The following is a 16682-nucleotide window of genomic DNA, read 5'->3' on the forward strand; positions in this document are numbered from 1 at the left end:
CAATTCAGACACTGTCAGCTCTAAGAAGTGGATGCAACCCTTGGTTTTCTTCCTATCGTTGTAGATCGGGCTCGTGCAGGTTCTTCTTGTGTGTATACTTCTTTGCAACTACTAGTAGGTCAAAGGCAAAGCTCACAACATCCACATTGAGGTGGTGGAAGTGGGGGGTCCCTGTTGCATCTCAGAGTATGCATGCCTGCGAATTTGAATTGTAAGTGCCGATGAGCTCCCTGAGCAGCTTCATGTTAAGGTGGCATGGCAGCAGTCGGCAGTCCGTCGACTAGCTTGAGACCTGTCATTAACCAAGGAAGCTTGCAACTCCAAATCCTTGAGCGCTTGCTATGCGGCCGTGTTGTGGTAATAGATGGTATAATCCTGACCCTCATACATATATTTGGAGTGGATAATGCAGCCGTTAAGTTGTTGGAGCGAGGCTTCCTGGAGCGGAGAGTGTGCCAATGACCTTATGACTTTGTTCTCCCCTTGTGCTGGAGCTGGCATGCACTTCCTAGATGGTTAGGAAGGAGGGGTTATAGCCACTGCTAATGGCTCTTGAGAGGCATGTTGAGTCGTGAACACTTCCTCGGTTTGTAGTTTGGCTACAGGGATGTCGGATGGCATCCTAATTGACCTTGAGGGCATGCTTTGGGACTTCGAGGGACTAGTGGGCAATGGATCGACATGTGTTGGATTTGGGGGGTGGAGATCGAGTTCCCTTTTGAATTCCAAGAATTCATTTTTGGCATCCATTAGGAAGAAGCAGGATAAGCGGGTAATGAATGAGTCTATAGAGGAGGAAGAGGGGCAGGGCATTCAAATGGTGGCTAGGGGCAGTCTGGAAGGAGGCAGGGATCTGTGGGAATTCTGGCAAAAAATTGACAGAGTCTGACTATTTTTGCTAAGGCGACAAACCGGGGGGATAAGGGGTCCTTACATAGTTTTCAATATCCCACTGATCGTGGGGATAGCGTTATGGTGACAATCCGGTGAGTTGCATTATGACAATGAGTCGAAGGGATGACTGTGTGGCATCGATCAGTGGGTTAGTAGTATGGCAACGATCTGGCAGGATGGAAGGACGATGACGATCAGAGGAATGACTATATGGCACCGGTTAGCGGGTTAGTAGCATGGAGACGATCCGACGAGATGGTTGTGTGGCACCAGTCAATGGGTTAGAAGTATGGCGACAATCCATCGGGATGGATAACATTATGATCCATCAAGTTGACAATAACGCGACGATCTAGTAGGTTGATAGTAAGGTGACAATACGACAGGTTGATAGTTGTCAGAGTTGTTGAGGGGTGCTGCTACTGCTACTGAGGGTGTTGCCTAGGAGAGGAAATGTGATACACGAACTTGGGGATGCATGGACTTATGAGGCCAGCATGCACAAATGCAAAACTATAAAAATGCAACAATTTATGGGCCATATTCACCTAATGCTAATTGTGAATTTGGGTGGGTGTATTGTGAATACCAAGGACTCTGAACTACTGGTGCTGTGGGTGATATGCCTACCGTACAGACTCACCTAGACCTAGACTTGATGGTCACGCACCTTAAAGAAGGATCGATTATGTGGAATGCAATGGAGTTGAATGCCGAACAACATCATACCTCGTCATCAACCAAGTAGAGCATGTGCTAAGTTTGTGCATCATCGTGGTTGCCAGGTGTGTATCGGCGATGTGGCATTCACTTTGATGGACCTCTCTCAGAACAAGGCACACGGGTTCTTGTGTGGTTGTACCGGAAGAAGGGGCAGGTTCTTGTGGTACCACGGCTTTTGATTTGATAGGAGTAGGTCCAAGCGACACCACATGTGCTACCCTGAGTATGGTGATTTCCGATGGTGTTTGCATGGGCTTGGAGGAAAGTTCTTATGTAACTACCATGCTTTTAGGGGTCGATTCTTATGTAACTACCCCGCTTTTAGGGGTCGATTCTTGTGTTGCTCCCTTGATGACTTTGGCGACTTTTTCATCGAGTTGCATTATACGTGGAATCATGATGTTCTTTGGGCTCATAGAATAGTCCATCGTATTGGGCTTGAGGGTACGTTACTGTGGGACTGCCTCAAGAGGCGAAGCAGGTTCTTGTGTTACTACAATACAAATCCCAGCAGTGAGTTGAGGTTGTGTATTCTATGTTGTTGGAAGCTTTGGAACCTAAACATATCGCTCGCCTTGATAGTATCTTGGGTCCTCAAAAGCTTTGTCACAACCCAATGCTTGTGAAACTTCTGTCCGTGGAGTGTTGGAATTTGTCCTTGCTGGCGAGGTGATTGGTGTCATCGGGCCCTGCTTTTTGATGGAATTGCCCATGTTGGCATGGGGCAAGAAGGGGTCGGAAACCCTTCCACGTTTTTAGTCTCCCAAGGTTATTGTCCTCTTTCGGAGTAGTGTTGTGCACGGAGGATAGCCTTGTGCACATATGGTTTACGGAATCTCTGGGTCATGCTCATGGCATTGGGCATGGGAAGTAGAGGTGGAAGAGTAGGTTGTGGCAAAGATTTGCCTTTATTGCAATTAGGGCTAGGATTTCGAGCAACATTGGGATAAATTTCCTTCTAGGGACCAGACCAGGGGTCGCAGGGATTACCTTTTGTTAAAATTTCCTTGCATCTTAAAGGTGGTCGTACTTGGCCACCATTGTCTCTTCGTCTATTGGAACGTTTCTTGTGGCTTCTTTGTTGGCAAGCCCATATCCAATTAGCGGCTTCTATTCCAACATGTGGTAGAGAATGGGCATATAAATCATTAGGTTGCCCAAGACATTGCCATGTGTCTTCAGGTCCTCCCTCATCTAAGTACAGAAACAATATGCCCAGTTCGTGACTTGTGGCTCTGCTAGCCTCACAAGGATGTTTGGCACAATAGATTGATGTTGGTCCATGTGCTTTGACTTGGGTCAATAGCTGGAGTACCCTTGCCAATTTATCAAGTGCAGGCACAGTGAGTTCTGAGAAGTGGATGCGGCCCTTGCTTTGCTTCCTATTGTAGTTGCAGATCTTACCAAGGGGATCGTGCAGATTCTCCTTGTGTGAATACTTTTTTGCAACCACTAGCAGGCCTAAGGCCAAGTGCACTTCATCCACATTGAGGTGGTGGAAGTGGGAGGTCCCTATTGCATCGCAGAGAACACCAGCCTACAAATTTGAGTTGTTAGAGCCGATGAACTCCCCGAGCATCTTCATGTTGAGGTGACATGGCAGTTGATCCGCAACAATTGGCTTGAGACATGTCATCACCAAGGAGGCTTGCACCTTTGGATCCTAGAGCACTTGGTATACGGCCGCCGTATGGTAATAAAGGGTGTAATCCTGACCCTGATAGATGTATTTGGGGTGGATTACACAGCCATTGAGTTGCTGAAGCCAGGCTTCCCCGAGTGGAGAGTGTGTCAATGACTTACAACTTTGTACTCCCCCTATATTGGTGCTGGCACACACTTCCTGGATGATTGAGGAGGAGGAGTGGAGGCCACTGTTGATGGCTCTTGAGAAGTCTGTTGCGTTGTGATCTCCTCAATTTATATTTCGGCTGTAGGGATGTCAGATGACATCTTGAATAACCCTGAGAGCATGCTTTGGGATTCAGATGGGCCGGTGGGAAAGGGGTGCTAGATTTGGGGAGGTGGAGACCGAGTTCCCTTTTGAATTCAAAGAATTTGTTATCGAGATCCATTAGAAATAAAGTGAACAGGCAAGTAACTAGTGAGTCTGTGGAGAAGGACGAGACCAAGGACATTCAAATTGTGGCTAGGGGCAGTAGGGAAAGAGGCAGGGAGCTGTAGGAATTTTGGTAGAAAATTGGAGAGAATCTGACTATTTTTGCTAAGGCGATGATCCAGGGGGGAATAAGGGGTGCATTTTTTGTTTTTAGTATCCCAACGGCCAAGGGGATACCATTAAGGAGACGATCCGATGGGATGGATGTAAGGCGACAATCCGAAAGGATGGCTATAAGGTGACGATCTGGGTGGAATGTCCATAAGACAACGATCCGGCAAGATGTCTATAAGGAAACAATCCAATGGGACGGCTATATGGTGACAATCTAGCGAGATGTCTATATGGCGACGATCCGACGAGATGGCTATAAGGCGATGATCAGGCAGGATGGCTATTGGCATAGATGTTGAGGGGGGCTACTGATGCTAAGGGTGCTTCTAGGAGGGAAAACGTGGTGGACCGACTTGGGGATGCAAGGACTTGTGAGGTCAGTGTGTAAGGATGCAAAATATGAAGAAAATGCACAAAAATGTATTGGTTGAATTCACCTAATGCTGAATGTGAATGTGAGTGGTGCATTGGAATACTAAGGACTTGGGAGCTATTGGTGCATGTGGGTGATATGTGATAGTAGAAGTGAGAGGGAGAGAGAAAGAGAGGAGTGCACATGATAAAGCTACCTGTACACTAAGTGTATTGAACATGAACATGAAGATATACATGTGAACCCCTTAGGGTCAGGGTTTGCCCCTATACCTTATGTAGATGGTGCAATTTACATCATCCTCAACACCCCATCTTAAATTGCACTGGATAAGTAGAGGGTGCATGTACAAGACCTTTTTTTGTTTCATTTGGTGCATATGATAGCATCCAAAACTTTAAAGAAATCAAGGTAGTTTGTGCATATGTGAGCACAGTGACTACATAGTGGAAGCATGTACAATGAGTACAACTTATGTAGTCCTATACAAGATGTGCATTTCAGGTCATCCTTCGCCTTTGGGAATGAAACCCAAAAGATAGGCTGAAAGGAAGAGGAAGGAAATATGTAGAAAGTCAAGTCCACCTGGATCAAAGACCCCGGTCAGTCAAAAGATGATGGCGTGTAGAAGGATGTGTATGGTTGCATGTCAAACATGTTAAAGCTGAACATGTCGTGTCGACATGGACTCTACATCCGCAACTGCTTTGTGGAAGAGGCATCCAGAGGTGAAGCTAATCGATGTAGCTATGGCAATATGATCTCGTAGGTTGTGGCATATAAGAGTGTCACCAACCCAAAAGAACTATAGCAATGTGCAAGGTATGCTGCAGTAGAAGTATAATCTCTATCAAATGATGCGGGGTTGAAGAAGACCGCATAGTCAATCTGGACAAAGTGATCCAGGGGCTGAAAATTTGGGGCCGAAGTTGCAAGTATGATACATTTCTCTACTCATGAAGAGGCTCATAATACTAACAAGGTTATGGGAACCTATCCAACGTGTATGCTCAATTGAAGGTCGTCTGATGTGTGCATGGCTAAAAATCCATTGACATGGGATGTAGTGTTTGTCATAGGCTCGAGGTGGAGCTGACAGTGTAAAGGCCTAAAAGCCTAAAATAACATTAAGAATGCATAAGATGTCCCTGAGGCATATGCGATGTCAAATGCTAATGTAGGGATTGATATGAAGTTGTGAATCCAACCACTGATCTGCATCAAGTATGGACTATATATATATTACAGCCATAAGTGCATACTAAAACACTAAGTCTCCCCAGGTTGCACTCTGGCTGGAACCTGATGATGTCTACCACACTGACGCACTGATGCATAGGTATCCTCATGCTGAGGAATGATCTGCTGACCGAAAGTGTTGGTGATCACTAGATCTAAGGGTGGTGCAATGCGACATGACTGCACCGATGCTGGAATGTCCTGAAGACTAATCTACTAATTTGTACCGCTCATGGAAATTGTGTCCAAGGAGATGATCTGCTCTGTATCAGAGGTGAAAGCATCAGTGATGGATGCTCGAACGGAATCACCTAAGATGTTGAATGCGATGTGGCATGTATCTCTGAAAGTGGCGGAAGATGTAAGTTCCTGGTACTGAGGGCTTACCTGCTGCTGAATAACTACATGATCATAGGTAAACTCCTACTAAGTATCTGCATCCATGCAAAGGATGGAGTCGGATCCATGCATGAAGGTGATGGATGTACATCACTAGAATCAATTTGCGTTGATGTAGATGGAATGGCCTCGTACTAAGGACTTACCGCGTCAAATTTGCCTCATGCTGAGGACTTACCACCGTTATCTGCGTTTGATCTCTCAAGGCCAATGAGGCTCGAGTCGGTGTCATAAATGGATACATACCCTATGGCAATGAATGGTCATATTAGGCTCTCTTTCCACTCATGGATCTCGTCCGAAGTCATGACTAGTGTATCATCAACCATGTGATGAGAATAACTCCATGATGGAGGCGGTCTGGTGCTCTGTCCAAGAGGCTTACCCGTGTACGGGGGCGAGAGTGTCTACCCATGACAACACTGTAAAAGAGCTGCCACCACTAGGGGGCTTACGCTAAACGGTCAAAACTAAACCAAGTCATGTGAGAGCTAATATGTGCCAAGGATCAAGCCTATAATGAGATGATGACAACTAGGTGTCGAGAATAGGCAAAAGGTTGTACAAGGCTACTGTGTATGTGTGCAACAACTAATGCCAAAAATAGTCAACAAATGTGACTCTACATGGGTGCCATATGTGCATGCAAGAAGAATGCAACAATACTGAATCTGAGAAGGAGAACTCTGCCAAGTGTCACGTTGGTGCAGCAAACTGCTGAGTGCCAAGAGGCTGAGCTGGTCAAATATATAAGTGTGTACACCAATGATAGAACCAGAGGGACTGACGCTGGTGGGAACTAATCGGGTTATGTGACAATGGCTTACTTGGCTTGGTGGAGTTGGATCTCCTCTATGGCAATGCTAGTCTACAGCTAGACTACATGTGAAAGCGTCAAATGCAACATAAGAATTTTGTCTTAATTGATTTTATGTGCTTGGTGCACTACAGAGGATGAGAAGGTGGTTTCAATGAAGAGGTTTCAATTATGTTGGCCTGTGGAAATCTCAAATGTGAAATCTGATGTGATAGGTATGGGGAGCGCGAGCTGGAGAGCACTTTTTCTTTTTGGATCACCTCCAAATTCCACCTAGATCAAAAGTTATGGCTCCCAGGAGGATGGGCCAAACTTTGTCTAAGGAGGGGTCCAAATTAATGTGTAGGTTGTCGTTAGTCGTTGAGGCCCAGGCACTTTCTTTCTTTAGCTACTACTGCTGCGGTGCTTGCTGGAAGAGATGCCACCAGAATTCATTTGGAGCTACAATCGAGCTTGTGGTTGGAGGAGCCAGTGGTGGTTTGCATGGTTGTGATAGGCTATGCCAAGGCGTAGACATTGAGGCACTATTTGATGTAGAGGCTAGCTGAGTCATGTAGGTCGTTGATGAGTATGAGCTGCTACTACAGCCTCGGGTCGATGAAGAGCTATGGCGGAGGAGCCTCAATTGAATGGGCAGCAGTTGTTTGGATCAGCAAGTTTGCTGGTTGTGCGTTGTAGAGAGGAGCCTCGGAGCAGGTTGCTGCTGAGCAAGGCTATGGAGCCGGTTGTCAGGTTCGACTGCTGTGTGAGTCGTGGCTGTGTCGAACCAAACATTGCTGGTGCTATCGGTGAGCACTTCGTAACTTGAGGCATTGCTGATCATAGGAGTCTATGGAAGCTTGTTAGCCCGCGTTGGAGGCAGCTAGCCCTCGTTGCCATTGGATGAAGCTTCGAAGGCTGCTCTCTCTTTTCACTCAAACTCTCTCTTAACTCCTACCAGAGTAGAAGTAGAAAGAAACTCTCACGAACTCAGAAACTCTTGGAGATCTATCAAAGCATCTCTCTCAAAAAATGGTCTCTCCCTTACAGAAATCTGTCAAGAATGGACATCACCACTCACTAGAGGATATCTTGAGCTGCAAGAAGCGGAATCGTGAGATTTTTTTATGCAAAACACAGAGCGGAATGAGATCTATAAGATGAGCTAGAGAGGTGCCTCATGGAGATGGATTGTGCCTTGACAGAGCAAGGGCTTACGCCTTGATGAAGCAAGGGCTTTCGCTCTCTCTAACGGAAAAGTCTCTCAATGGAAGATGCCTCATGAAGGTGGGCTTGACACTCATGAAGGGAGTGGGAGCACCATCGGCTTTGATGCCATGATAGCGGAAGTGAGAGAGGGAGAGAGAGAGAGAGAGGATTGCACACGATAAGATATACATGTGAACCCCTCCCTATGCCCTATGTAGGTGGTGCAATTTACACCATCCTCAACAATATGCCTATCGTACAGACTCACCTAGACTTGGAGTTGATGATTGTGCACCTTAAGGGGTGGGGGGGTGATTATGTAGAATGCAATGGAGTTGAATGCCAAACAATAGCATACCTCTTCATCAGACCCAGGTAGAGCATGTGCTAAGTTTGTGCATCATCCTAGTTGTCAGGTGTGTATCGGCATTGCAGCATTCATTTTAATGGACCTCTCTCAGAATAAGGCGTGTGGGTTCTTGTGTGGCTGTACCCAAAGTGGGGGTAGATTCTTGCGATATTGCGACCTAGAGGAGTAGGTCCGAAAGGCACCACGGGTGCTCCCCTGAGTACGGTGACTTCCAATGGTGTTCACACAGGCTTGGAGGAAGGTTCTTGTGTAATTACCCTACTTTTAGTGGTCGGTTCTGGTGTTGCTTCCTTGGTGACCTTGGCGACTTTCTCATTGAGTTGCACTATACGTGTCCTACTCCTTGATGGAATTTTCCATGTTGGCACGGAGCAAGAAGAGGTCAAGATCCCTTCCACGTCTTCAGTCTTCCAAGGCTGTTGTCCTTTGTTAGCATAGCGTTGTGCACGAGGGATGGCCTTGTGCACCCATAGTTTGTGGAATCTCTGGGTCGTGCTCATAGCATTGGGCAAGGGAAGTAGAGGTGGGAGAGTAGTTTGCAGCAAGTGTTTGCCGTTATTGAGATTAGGGTTAGGACTTCGAGCAACATTGGGATGGATTTCCTTCTTAGGATCAGGCCAAGGGTTGCTAGAGGCCTTTGGAGCTTTGAAATTGCTTTTGTTTAAAATTTCCTTACCTCTTGCGAGTGGTTGTACTGTGGGGGAAGTGGAATAGTCTTTAAAGAATGGAATTATTGTGGGCCTCCCCTTGTACGCAAGAGTGGCTATTCTTGCTCTCCATTTGATTTCGCAATTTCCGGCATAGCAACAGGTCCTTCCCAAGATCATCCGTTTGTCGGTCATCTCTATGGGAAAAACACAAAAACATATCTCTACCACCTAGTAGCAGACAACAATTAGTTTCAAGTCTACATACCCCAATGTAATTAAGAGTTGACTGTTGATAACCCGAACTGAAACACATTAAGGGTTAGAGGTATCTTTACTGCTTCCCATACTTCGCGGCACGAGATGAAGTTATGGCTCACTCCAAGATTCACAAGTGCCTTGATGCTTGTACTCGGGTCCTACAATTAGACACTCAACCTAGCCAAATCTACCATTAGTTCATCAGTCATTCTTAGGTATTCTACAGTTGCTTTAAGCAGAGCCATTTGTTTTCATTGCCTAATTTTGGCATTACATGCCTTGGCTTCTTCGATGGCCTGGCATTTCATCCGGGCTACCTTGACCTTGAGCTCCTTTTCCCAATGTATGGCCTGGAGGGTCTATAGAGTGAGGGGGCCATAGTATCTTTTCAATTTGCTACCATTAAGGATGCCATCCATCTCGACTCCATCTAGGGTGGCTATTCAGCATGTGTCTTGTGGAGTAATCTCCACTACATAGTAGGGACCCATGCCCCTATATTTAAGTTTACGCTTGGTATTACGGACGCTATAGAGAAGTGTCGGATCCTTTGTTCCATGATAGTGGCTGCAATCTTGCAATATGCCATATGAAACTTCTTCAAGAGGCTATCCACATATTTCTATTGGCTCATGAAGATGCTGTCTGAGTCTCTCCAGAACTCTATTCCAAGACAATAGTGCATAAGTCCAAGATATTTCATGTTGAACTCTATAGATAAGTCTTGTTCCAGCTTGCTAATGAGGCTATCATAATTTCTTTTGGTCACAATCACATCATCTACATATAGAAGTGCAATAGTAATGTCTTCCCCTTGAAATTTGTAGTAGAGAGTATAATCTGCAAATATGTTGGACTTCATGTATCCTAGATTAGCAAACTACTTGTCGATTCTGCTATACCAATTTCTAGGTGTGTTGAGATATGGTGCCATGTGCACATAATTAGAGGCTAAGGTATAGTATAGGAATGTATTAAAGTAGCTACCCTAGGATGTGGACTACATGATGTCATGATGCGGATCAACGACATCCAGAAGGAGAGATGTGGATCAAAGGATCCCACAGGTGTTGACTATTCTAAGGGCTCTCTCTATATAAGAAGCCTATTATGTATTGTTGATGATATACATTGCAATAGATTGAGTGTTTGCTACCCTATGTCTCTATCGTGGTGCTTTGATCCTCCTTGACCCCTCGCTTTAACATGGTATCAAAGCATGGTTCTACCTTCCAATGAGAGACCACCTTCCATTGCTTTTTGAAAGAAATTTTCATCCATTGCTCTTTTGTTTTTGTGAGAGAGAATTCCATTTGTTTTAGAAATTTCAGATCATTTAGCTCCATTGAGAGAAATAGAGAGATAGATTGAGGGGCATTGAGAGAAAGACCTGCTCCTTGGCTCTCCATAGCTCTTGCAAGGACTCCCTCGAGGAGTCCATTCTCTTCAAGAAGTAGTTCTCTTCAAGAAGCAGAGATCTCTCCAAGAAGCCGCGGCCTCCTTTGAAGGTGATCTTATCAACAGCCGTCGTCCAGTGCTATGTCTTCATCAACACCAGATTTGCCACCACGACAGGCTTAACAACGCCCACACACAACTCCATTGAAGGCTCCCAGCTTCATCAACGAATAGGACAACGACTATCAGCAACAAGCACCTAAGGCTCCAACTGTAACATTCGTTGTTCTCGGCACCTCCATCAAGCCTACAAAACAACGCCTTCAAACGGACTGTCCTATCTCCCGTCTCACGGCTTTGAAGGCCTTCCTGTCAATTACATTACCCTAAGCTTCTAGTAGCAAAGAATGGTGTCAAGTCTTCTCTAGCCAAACTGCCCTCAAGCCCTAGAGCATGCATTGCATTGTCAAGAGCTCCAACAATGAGATAAATAAGTCAGGCTACAACAACAAGCCCTACACAGTGCATGGTCACAACAGCGATGCACGCATCTCCTACACCTCGTACATAGAGCTCTAGCCCTACTCCAACCACCTTTTTAGTAATGAAAATCCTCCACACTTATTCTTGCAATGATGAACTCCCGCTTCAACACATCTTGCATACAATCTCTTGCGACACCGGCCGATCGCCACAGATGAAATTCCATTAGAAACAACACTTCTCCCACAAGGTCCCGACTTCAACGCCATCGTAGTCATCTCAGAAACCTTAATTTTTTTGCACTCTCCTCTAAGGTTAGACCTTAGGATACATAGCAAACCTATTGACAGCCACGTGGTAGATAGGACTCCTCTAGTCAAGTCAACCCGCTATGCCATGGTTAAGTTTAGGGTTAGGTTAAAAATGCCACATCATCATAAGTGCCAACTAAGCACACAATACCTAGCAACAAATAATTTCTTTTCTTTTTTTTGTTTTAGGTGCTGTGGGTCAGATGCATCAATGTAGAGGCTTATGTGCATGTAAAAAATGGATTTGATGCCGAGGCTAGAAATTATGCGATACTTGCATCAAAATGTGTGCATGATGTGATGAGCACGTAGAGCACAAAAAATCAAGCGTTTTTCCTTTTTGGCAAGAGGGGAAAAAAGGGAGGAAATTGATGATGTGGTAATTGGAGTCACATGGAGAACTGTGTCTTGCAAGGGCTATGCCTGTGGGGCACTATGTGAGGTGTTAACTGTGTGCACATGTAGTGTGCACAATGTGCCTGCCAAGGGATAATTGTGCCTAGCAAGAGGCTATGCCACGTGTCATTTCTGAGGTGGCATGATGATGTGACTTGATGACATGGCAACCATGGTGATGTGGCACTACTGTTGGACCTGCTGATGGGAAAGCTCATCGTATGCATGTTGTTTAGGTGTGCCTTCGCATGGTTATTTGGACATTCAGTTGATGAAGATGCCCATGAGCTTGGAGATGTACAGTGTCTATGCTGGGAAGTTGATTGTACATGCAAGCTTCCATTTGCTCGATGGTGATTCGCTACAACCTACAGACATTACTATAGAGGCCTTTGTTGCTAGCTCTTGCTTGCTAATAGGTCGCTATAGAGGTCACCCTCTAGAGTTGATTTGCAGTAGCTTGAGGTTGCGCTATCTTTATAGAGAGGAGCTTAGTAGTAGAGCCTTGCAGAATAGCACTCTTGTTTTGTCGAGCCTCTCCAGTCCTCGCTCACTCAGAAAGAAGAATCTTACTCCCTAACTTTTATCTCAGAGACAAAAAAACCTCTCTCTCGACTATAGTAGAGGGAAGAGTCTCTATCTTTTCTCACTCACGATGAAGAAAGAATCTTAGAAATCTCACAAACTATACCTCTCTCTCACAGAGACTGAAACTACCTTCCTTTCTCTCTTAGAACTATACTCAATCAACCAATCACTCAAAAGATCAATATCTCAAAGAATAGATCTCTCACGGAAGAATGAACATAAACCTTTTTCACTCAACAAGAATACATTTCATGGACATAAATTTTCTCTCAACAGAAGTGAAGATCACTCAAGAGAAACTCTCAATCTCACAATCTCTCACATGATGATCTTGATGCCTCAGTGGAAGGCAAGGAATCTTTGATACCATGAACAAATATGGAGCGAGGAGAGGAGAACAATGGAGATGAGGAGAGAGGGCACAGCTAGAGAGCACACCACAAATGACTAATTGTACAATAGATTTAGTTGAAAATGATGAATATATATAAAGTTAGGGTTACAGTTTCCAACCCTTTCCTTTTTAGCACTCTTTTGGGTTAGTGCTATGCACATATGATAACATGATGTTGAAATGGTTCCTCAACACCAGGTAGGTAGGTGCCATACCATTGGGTCACTATGGCTTTCGCTCTATTTCTCGATCTATTCCCCCCATATATTCCCTAGTGCATTTGCATAGCATAAGGGACATAGTTATTTCTCTTGTTTTTTGCCATCATGATATAAGGTCCTTATGATAGCTCCATAGAAGAGGCATTATGGAAAGGGGAGGGACAGTGCTTTAGAAGATGAGGCGTCATCGTCACACCTGTTCATCTCCTATTATGAAAGGAGTGATATTCATGGTTATTCATGCCTTGAAGATACCTTCATAAGCATGGAGTGCCCATCTTCAAGGGAATGATGTTGATGTAGAGTTTGAAGATGGTGCTCCCAACATTGGTGGCAAAGGAAACCTATTATCAAGAAGAAAAAGATGATAGTCTCGCATAGTAGCTCAAAGTTAGGTCTGTGGTGCAAGTCCTAGCACCATCTAGTTTTTGTGTTCTTGCATGTTGTGTAGTCTCAACGGTGACTCACATGTCATGGGGATCTTGAAGGAATGCCGATGGAGCCTCCATTCCAAGCTACTTCTTGTGAGAGCAATGCAAGGCACGAGCCATCCGCATGTGTCACTCAAGCGGCTCTTAGATTGTTGCAATGTGGTTCCACGAGAGAAAGAGGGAAGGGGGAGAAGGGAGAAGAGAGGGGAGAAGGGAGGGAGAAGGAGAAGGGAAGAGAAGAGTGAAAGGGGATGGAGTGGCAAACACAAAGGAAACAAGAGAACACCCAAAGACACTCTTGGAAGAGAAGAGGGAGCTTGTATTCCAAACTTGTGCATACAACAATGAAGACCAAAGTCAACCATTTGGCCTTTTATACAAGTCACCTTTTGAAGGGAGGGAAAACCATTTAGCGCTTGGGACAAGCATGGCGTTATGAGGTGCTTCTAACTAGCTCCCAAATAGCGCTTGTGTTAGCCTTGCGCCTCCAAGCCTTAAGCTATTTGGGGCTCAAACCCCCTGTATGAGGCTCAAATCTTAGGCTACTTACGACTTGACTCCCGTGAGACACTTAACCACCGCAGCTTGCAGGTGGAACTTGCAACCTATGCCCATTGCTTGCAATCTTTGACCTAGGGGTATTGGGGCTCAAACTCCTTGAGCTTGTATTGTACATCTTCCATGGCAGCAACCGTTGAAGTAAATCATGAATCCTAATCACCTCTAATAACTAATTACCCTGCATTCTACGACTATACTTTGTGGATGTTAACATTACCCCCTTCTTGTTGTTGAGCCGCCCTCGAATCAACCGTGCTGGAGGAGGTGTGTGGAGAGGACTGTCTAGAGGACTGTATAGCGATCCAGCTGGCATGGAGTTAGCCGAGTTAGGTACGAATGATACTTGCAAAAGTGGGTGGATTGCATATCCTCATATGTGCAGATGTGGTGGCCGTGGAGATTGTGGACGCAGAGGTAGAGGTGGAAGTCCTGAAACTACGTAGGACCGATGTCAGGGTTGAAGACAATCTGATTGGACAAATTGTGGAGGCACTCGTCGATGGGGCGATTGTGGGCGGGGCAGTCACCAAGGAGTAAGAGGAGGCAGTTGAAGTGGACTGCTGTTACGATGGCGAGGTCGAGTACCAGGTTGTACGTGTTGGTGAATGACTGGAGGTGGAAGCAAAATCCCTCCTGATTCATTTCTTTGGGGAAGTTGTACTTCAAAAATTGTACAACATATTGGGGTGCTTTTGTTGGAGCTCTCAGAAATCCGCCCAAGTCCATCATTATTCCATTGGCGTGTACATGGGGTGGATCCGACGATCGACGTGGGCACTACGGTAGTACCACCAAAACTACTCCATTTTGAGGAAGGGGATGCACCATCGAGGTTGTAGACCGGCATTGGCATTGGTTCATGGAGCATCGGGGGCGAGGTGGTATCCTCCTCTTATGCACTTTGGATGTGCGTATCGCCAGTCATCGTCGAAAGGCTGAGTGATGAATTGCATGAGGGGGCGCACCTACAAGATTTTGTAGAGGTTGAGGTGGGAGCCCTCGAGTTGGTGCTTCCAATGGTGCATAAGTGCACTAGCTTGCAATTCTTAGAATGACTACAAATTGGAGCGCCACTATACATTTTTGGGCGGGGAGGAGGGAGGAGCTTGTGGATCCTTGTCATCATTAATGGACATGGGTTTCCCCTCGGCAAATTCCTATTGGCGTTATATCGTTACCCATCTGGACAAAATTGGCTGCTTTGAGCAGCGTGTTGAGAGCCTCTTTAGGGAGGCTGATTGGAGCCATAGAGGAAATGGATGGGGAGGTCTCGTGTTGTGCAGTGGTGGTGTTAGAGGCATTGGAAGAATATTTGGGCAAAGTGGTGTGAGGAAGGGGAGGCAGAAGAGGTTGGGTGGCTTGCTAGGCAGGATCCAGAAGAGGTGGTTGTGGGATTTGGGCAGGGGGGCCAGTAGAACTAAATATTGAAATGGCTTCTTGGCCTTCCTCCTCGGCTACTTCCTCGGGATATGCTACATGTATTGTTTCAAAATTGCTCACCAAGGACTCAAGTGAGTCTTGGAGAGCTTGTAGCACCCGGTTAAATCAAATTATAATGCCAAGGGGTTGTAGGTGATGGACTTGTATGCCACAAGATGCCCTTGAGATTGTATTGATGAGGAGACTCAGCCATAGGTCTACATCCAATTAATGTTAACTTGCAAAATTTCGGGGATGCAGACCCATGGGCTGTGTTCCTCGGGCTTTGCTAATTGCATCACATCATTGTCCACTGGATAACTAGTGGACTCCATGATGATGATGCGGCACCAGGCTTGGAAATTGAGCAGAATGGGATGGGCGGCGAGAGTTTAGAGGTCAAAGGGGCAGAGAAGAGAGAGACTAGATGGCTGAAGATCTAATGAAAAAGAGGATATGGCGAGAATGGGATGGCAGCAGGGATCGGGATTACGACAGAGGAGGATTGTTTGGAGGGCATTAGATAGGAGTGGGGTTGTGAGATCTAGGTGGAATATAAGGTTTTGTGTACGGAGTGCATCAAAGTGCATTTGGAGTGTCTGGGGGATAGTGTGTGGTGTGAGAGTGTATATGGCTAGTTGTGCAGAGACCTCCCTGTACATCCAAAACTCTTGTTGCTCACGGTCTTCCAACCCTGATTCTTCTGGGTGACCGGGGGTGCGTTGCCACTCATTCTGCTCCTAAAGGGACACCGTCAGTGCCTGTTCCTATGCCAAGAGATCCTATAATGTTTGGATTTAGCATTCGTAGTTTCTCTTAAGTCCTAACGTGCTATGCCTCTGCCTACGCCTTTTGCTCTAATGTTGTTCTGAGGCCAGACTCTGCTTTGTCAGCCTGGTCCGTGAGTGTTTGGACGAGGGATTTGCTGGTAGAGAGCTCATCCTTGAGATATGTAATTGCCAGCTCTAGCTCTTCAGCTTTCATTTGGTACTCCTTTGCTCTGTCTAGGGCCGTTTGCCCTGTGGCTTAGGAGGCAACCATCATTATGTGGCTATCGCGCAGAGAGTTGTGCCTAGAGGAAGGTTGTTGAGAGTTGTGTGGCCTATTCTTACCTCCTTTGTAGAAATGTTTATGCCACCTGTGGGATCTGTGCCATTGCTTCAAATAAATTTTGCTCCATCTGGTCAACACAAGAGAGTTGCTCGACAGACATGTGGCTATAGCCACTTGGTGCCCAATAATGGGGTGCATTACAAATTTGTAGAGCCTCTGTGAGGCTTGCCCATGGAGAGGAGGAGGTGCTAGTGGACGAAGGAAGTGGTGTCTTGAGGATGGG

Source organism: Dipteris shenzhenensis, chromosome 5 (assembly GCF_047967505.1).
Source record: "Dipteris shenzhenensis isolate YYH24624 ecotype China chromosome 5, Dip_SZ_1.0, whole genome shotgun sequence".
NCBI classification, from domain to species: Eukaryota; Viridiplantae; Streptophyta; class Polypodiopsida; order Gleicheniales; family Dipteridaceae; genus Dipteris; species Dipteris shenzhenensis.